General features: G+C 45.0%; 1 pseudogene; it reads right to left on the bottom strand.

The window, feature by feature from the left end:
- Window positions 1-226: 226 nt before the first annotated feature.
- Window positions 227-344, bottom strand: LOC126427798 (5S ribosomal RNA; annotated as a pseudogene).
- Window positions 345-6,998: the final 6,654 nt, after the last annotated feature.

Raw genomic sequence — 6,998 nt, 5'->3', positions numbered from 1 at the left:
CTGACTAGCAAAAAAAAGGTGAAGCATCGAGAAGTTAAGAGGGGAAAGAAATGAGGCTTCATAGGCTGAAGGAATTTTGTATGTGATGTTACGTCACTGATTACAAAACTCCTCCCAAACATGCCGTCGTGTCATCCTCAGCCGACTGGCGTCACTGGATGCGGATATGGAGGGACAAGACAAGTAGCCCCTCAGTTTGCCTCACAAGGGCTCAGTGCACCCCGCTTGCCAACAGCGCTAGGCAGACTGGATGGTCACCCATCCAAGTGCTAGCCCAGCCTGACAGCGCTTAACTTCGGTGATCCGACGGGAACCGGTGTTACCACTGCGGCAAGGCCGTTGGCACAGATTACAAAATCTAGTCAAATTTGCAAGGAACCCTACTGGTCCAGATGCTTGCACTGATTCATCTGAGAAGTGTGATACAAAGCCGTTGTATCGTTTTCTGAAGCAAGCTGACCAACAACAATTCTGACTTGGTCCCTGATATCCTGGATACTGTCACAGAAATGGTGACGACATCCGAGCTGACCCGTACATGTTTATCAGGGACAGATACTCGCATCTTCCCGACCACGACAGTACCTCAACATCACGCACACAATTCACAAAGACACGTACGATGTGTGGACAAGCATTTGCCTGTTGAAAAATAGCACCACTGTACTATTACATGAGAGGTTACACACGAGAAAATAGGATGTCCGTGAAGTAACTTCCCTCAACGTCAACCAACCAGCCGGCCGGAGTGGCCGAGCGGTTCTACGCGCTACAGCCTGGAACCGCGCGACCGCTACGGTCGCAGGTTCGAATTGTGCCTCGGGCATATATGTGTCTGATGTCCTTAGGTGAGTTAGGTTTTAATAGTTCTAAGTTCTAGGGGACTGATGACCTCAGAAGTTTAGTCCCATAGTGCTCAGAGCGACTTGAACCATCAACCAACCATCACCTGAACTCATAACCCAAATCTCCCCATACTATGACCCCAAGAGTAACACGGCTGTACTTCTCCAAAACGTTGAGAGAACGGGACCTGTCCCCAGGTCGCCGCCATAGACGCCGACGAGGGCCATTCGGGATATTGCAGAACTGCGATTCACTGCTGAACACAACGAGATACCACTCATTAGCACACACAGCTCAACTCGAAACGCAGCTGTTTGTGTTGTGGTGCTAGCGGCAGCCTACGAATTGGACAGTAATTCCCCAATCCGGCTGCTGGTTGTGTCCTACTGATGTGGGATGACAAACAATTTTCGAGGGAGTCCGTTACTTGTTGTGGGACGCCAGGAGCAGATGTGAAGGGGTTGCACAACGTGACGATCCCTGTTTGTGATGGTCAGACGTGGAGTTTGACTGCCCTCACGCTCCTACGCCGTCCAACATCGGGCCACTGTCACATCCGAATGCCCCACCCAAATCTCGGTATTGCGCGATTCGACTGGCCAACCAAATGGAGGCCCACAATTACGCTCCTTTAAATCTGTCAGTTCGTGACAACGCTGTCTCATACGAGTGCACGTCATCTCCTTGTCATTCACAGTTATCATTCAGCATCTGACGCTGTTCACGTCCATTATATGCCGTGTCACATCTAGTAAGGCAGCTAATCACGAACAACACTATCGCACTCTTAACGCCGTTCTACCTGTCACTGAGAATTGCAGCTGTAATCGTGTACATGCACTTGTAAGCGTACGAAGTTAAATTGACATCCGACTGCTTCTTGGTGCTTCTCATTTTTTGTCACTGTGTGCATAAGCTATGCATGTTGTAGATTCCATTTTTTCATGCGTCAAGCAAATAAATAATGGCATATTTAAAGTGACGTAGATGCAATTTAGAAAGAAACCATGATTTTTCAAGTTCATTGATAGCTATATAGGATACCCCACATTGAGATTCTTAACATTCCATACAAGTTCTCTATAGTGAAACGGTTTAGCAAATGATTGTCCGTTCAACGGTGAGTATTGCACTTAATAAGTGAAACTTTTTATTTATGTCAGAGATGAATAAGTGACTTCAGTTTTTTAACTGCCTACGCATTCTGTTACAAGAATGTTTTCTAGTCTTACTGTTTCAAGGTGTTTTTCGTTCTTAATGTGTGCCATGAAACGAAGAATCTACAACAAAGAGAGAAATGATATAGTAATTCGATAGTAAATCAAGGCCTATAATTCAAATCGAAGTAAAAATATGATAATATGAGAAATTTATGGTGTAGTATCTAATACACTATACGCTAAATATTTTAATGATGGAAATCCGTTACCTAATATCCATCCAACGCCGCAGCGTAGATACAGGGAGTTGCGGTGGAAGTTTTTGTGTAGGAGCTAATCCTTCCTGCGGTGGTCGCGACACCGATGTTGCAGCAAATGCTTCACATGGGAAGAGTCGTAGTCCATTACAGGAAGTAAACACACGCCCCGTCGTGTGGATCAACAGTTTGTTTCTTGTTGCTGAAGTCTTTGCACACCGATTCCCAAATACAAAAGTTACCTCACTTTCTGGAGTCCTTCGATTTGAAACTATGGGTGTGCTGCGTCTAAATCGATTTGGGCTGTTACTGGTTTCAGGGCTCGTTACTTCGAGGCGTAACATCGCTTCCTCTTATGTTCACGCCTGTCGACTCAACCTGCACCGTGATTTCCACACGGCGCATGGTTTCCGCAAATGACCTACCCATTCGTGTCGGGATATGACACCAAATATTGAAGCAATTTAGTTAATGTTGATTACACTTTTTAATTACAACATGAGAGCACTTCAGCATGACATTTGTAATTACTTTAATAAGCAGAGGGATAAAATGTCTGTGGTTCTAGGCGCGCAGTCCGGAACCGCGGGGCTGCTACGGTCGCAGGTTCGAATCCTGCCTCGGGCATGGATGTGTGTGATGTCCTTAGGTTAGTTAGGTTTAATTAGTTCTAAGTTCTAGGGGACTTATGACCACAGCAGTTGAGTCCCATAGTGCTCAGAGCCATTTGATAAAATGTCTCCTGCAAGAAAATGAATAGAGCGCATCTTAGTCAATATACTTTTACATAATAGTTCTATTTAGACTATAGCCAGATACCAATTATATCAATGATAATTCTCACCGAAAGTTTCCACGTTTTCAGTTATTGCTTGTTTGAGGCAAACGAAAAATCGACAGGAACAATGACACTTCATTATAAGGCGACGGTTAGTTCGTCGACAGCCGGCAGACTATGTGCAGGAGTCAGCTAGCATTCCCCTTGACAGCCGTGTGGAGGAGGCCGTCTTGCGGTTGTGACCAGAGATGGACGCATTCAGAAGTATACCACTTATTGCTGATTCAGCGTGTTCCAAATTAGTAGCCTGAGTGGCCTTTAAGGTGGAGTCTTCCATCTCTTATAAAGTTCAACAGTGTACTCCCACAGGAGAAAGACTTACATCTATATTTACATGGGTATTCTACAAATCACATTTAAATGCTTGGCAAAGGTTTCATCGAACCACCTTCACAATTATTCTCTTTCATTCCAGTCTCTCACAGCGCGAGTAAAAAACGAACATCTATATCTTTCTGTGCGAGCTCCGATTTCCCTTATTATATTACGATGATCGTTTCTTCATATGTAAGTCGGCGTCAGCAAAATATTTTCGCATTCAGAGGAGAAAGTTGGCGAATATTCCGCCGCAACGAAAAACACATTTGTTTTAATATTGTCGACCCCAAATCCTGTATCATTTCAGCGACACTCTCTCCACTATTTCGCGATAATTCAAATTGTGCTGCCCTTCTTTGAACTTTCTCAATGTAATCCGTCAGTCCAATGTGGTAGGGATCCCAAACCGCGCAGCAGTATTCTAAAAGAGGACGGACAAGCGTAGTGTAGACAGTCCCTTTAGTAGATCTGCTACATTTTCTAAGTGTCCTGACAATAAAACGCACTCTTCGGTTAGACTTCCCCACAAAATTTTCTATGGGTTCCTTCCAATTTAAGTTGTTTGTAATTGTAATTCCTAGGTATTTAGTTGAATTTAAGGCCTTTAGATTTGGCTTATTTATCATTTAGCCGAAGTCTAACGGATTCCTTTTAGCAGTCATGTGGATAACCTCACACTTTTCGTTGTTTATGGTCAATTATCAACTTTTGCACCATGCAGATATCTTTTCTAAATCGTTTTTCAACTTGCTTTGATCTTCTGATGACTTTACTAGTCGATAATCCAGAACATCATCCGCATACAACCTAAGACGGCTGCTCAGATTGTCCCTTAAATCATTTATATAGGTAAGGAATATCAAACGGCCTATAACACTACCTTCGGGAACGTCAGAAATCACCTGATTGGTCAATTTGAGTTCTTCATCACCATCTGAAATGTTTGGATGCAGGTTTCGTGGCTCTTCCGTACCGCTCACCATAAGCGCCTTTAATTTCTCTGCTTTTGTTGCAGCGCTACAACAGGTGTTGTGTCCACGTCCGGTCAGTTCCTATCTGGACATACACTGGAGCTTTGGAAGGCTTCTGTACGGACATTCTTGGTCGTCTTCTTCAGGTTCTAGATACGAACACAGCATTAGTAATTTAGCCAGGTGTCACTTTCCAGAGCCCAGAGTGAGAATCTTGGTTTGCCTCAGTGGCCAAGCAGGGCAAAGCGTTCTGTTTAAATTTCTAAAGCAAGCATTGCTAATGGTTTATTCTGTTACTTTATGGCATTTTGCACTTTTTCATGCGTTTCTCTCTCATTTGTCTGCTTCGGAGTCGTATCCTGGAGCCCTCCAGCTTTTCCCTCCCGCAACAACACTGTTCGTTAATAATAAAGAAATCCGCAAGGGTAGGAGATTGAAAAACCTTATTAGTAAAACTTTACTGAACGTAAATCTCTATGTCTTCTTTTATTGGCTGGCGAGAGTCCTGCTCTAGCAGTAACACCGAAGTTTCAGAGCGCTGAAATTGAAGACAATTGCTTCGAGGCGATGGAGGAGTTAAGACGTACAGCTAGGCAACGGAAGTGTAAGCGCTTGAGTAAAGACTTGTTGCTAGACATAGAGAAGGATGTCTCCACCCGAGTGTTGAGCACAGTGAGTGAGCCGCATTATCACAAGGCGCCGCCGCAATGCCAGTTTGATGGGGTGCCCCAACGTTGCAAACGCCGATGAGATAGGGACACAAAGTTAGTTCACTTAGTTTCAGTATACGCTTTAGTAAGCTTTCTAGTATTCGTACCTATTTTTCTGTGTTCTTTCTGTAATCATTTCTTTCTGTAATCATCTAACCAATGTTGCATTCTCTGTGTACTGTCTCGTGGAAAGCCTTCTAAAAGCCGTAGTAAATTGTTACGATAACAACGAGTGAACTATGTCAATAATGAATAAAATTATGCTTGTTTCTGTATGTAAACGAGTTATGAAAGATCAAAAAAGTTTTGTATCACTCCGCTTCCCAGAACTCCTGAAGATAGACGTTGACTGTGGATATTGTATCACAGATACAGTACCTTTGACTGTTCAGAGATGTCACTAAAACCGCCCAAAGATGTAAACAACCATGCGTCAGTGGCGCCTACTAGGTGGAGGGATTCCGACAGCCGATCAGTTCCAGTACCACCAGGAAGGAGGTACACTTCTCGTGTTGTCTGTAGCTCAGCCATGGGTAGACGATCAATACTGCGGTTCGATCGCGTCTGCATTGTTACTTTGTGCCAGGAAGGGCTCTCAACAAGGGAAGTGTCCACGCGTCTCTTGGTGAACCAAAGTGGTGTTGTTCGGACATGGAGGAGATACAGAGAGACAGAACTGTCGATGACACACCTCGCTCAGGCCGCCCAAGGGCTACTACCGCAGTGGATGACCGCTACCCACGGATTATGGCTCGGAGGAACTCTGACAGCAACGCCACCATGTTGAATAATGCTTTTTGTGCAGCCACAGGACGTCGTGTTACGACTCAAACTGTGCGCTGTAGGGTGCATGATGCGCAACTTCACTCTCGACGTCCGTGGCGAGGTCCATCTTCGCAACCATGACACCATGCAGCGCGGTACAGATGAGCCCAACAACATTCCGAATGAACCGCTCACGATTGGCATCACGTTCTCTTCACCGATGAATGTCGCATATGCCTTCAACCGGACAATAATCGGCGATGTGTTTGGAGGCAACCCGGTCACGCTGAACGCTTTGGACACACTGTCCAGCGAGTGCAGCAAGGTGGAGGTTCCTTGCTGTTTTGGGATGGCATTTTGTGGGGCCGATGTACGCCGCTGGTGGTCATGGAAGGCGCCGTAACGGCTGTACGATACGTGCATGCCATCCTCCGACCGATAGTGCAACCATATCTGCAGCATATTCGCGAGGCATTCGTCTTCATGGACAGCAATTCGCGTCCCCATCGTGCACATGTTGCGAATGACTTCCTTCAGGATAACAACCTCGCTCGACTACAGTGGCCAGAATTTTCTCCAGACATGAACCCTTTCGGACATGTCTGGAATAGATTGGAAAGGGCTGTTTGTGGACGACGTGACCCACCAACCACTCTGAGGGATCTACGCCGAATCGCAATCTGGACCAACAGTGCCTTGATGAACTGGTGGATAGTATGCCAAGACGAATACAATGCAGGAGGACGTGCTACTGGTTATTAAAGGTACCTGTGTGTACAGCAATCTGGACCACCACCTCTGAAGGTATCGCTGTATGGTGGTACAACATGCAATGCGTGGTTTTGATGAGCAAATAAAAGGGCGGGAATGATGTTTATGTTGATCTCCATTCCAATTTTCTGTAGAGGTTCCGGAACTGAGGTGATGCAAATCTTTTTTAGATGCGTGTATTTTGAAACGAGAAAACTCTCCTTGAATATGAAGATATTAACAATAAATACACTTCTATTTAACGAATGCTAAGAATGACAAAGACTATGAGCATATCACGTCATGGAATTTCTATATAATTGTGGGATAGAGACTTGGATGGGTAAAATGGTCACTCTGGTGTCAGCTCCCGATCCTACTGA

Source organism: Schistocerca serialis, chromosome 1, assembly GCF_023864345.2.
Source record: "Schistocerca serialis cubense isolate TAMUIC-IGC-003099 chromosome 1, iqSchSeri2.2, whole genome shotgun sequence".
Taxonomy (NCBI): domain Eukaryota; kingdom Metazoa; phylum Arthropoda; class Insecta; order Orthoptera; family Acrididae; genus Schistocerca; species Schistocerca serialis.
This window is presented reverse-complemented; position numbering and strand designations above follow the sequence as displayed.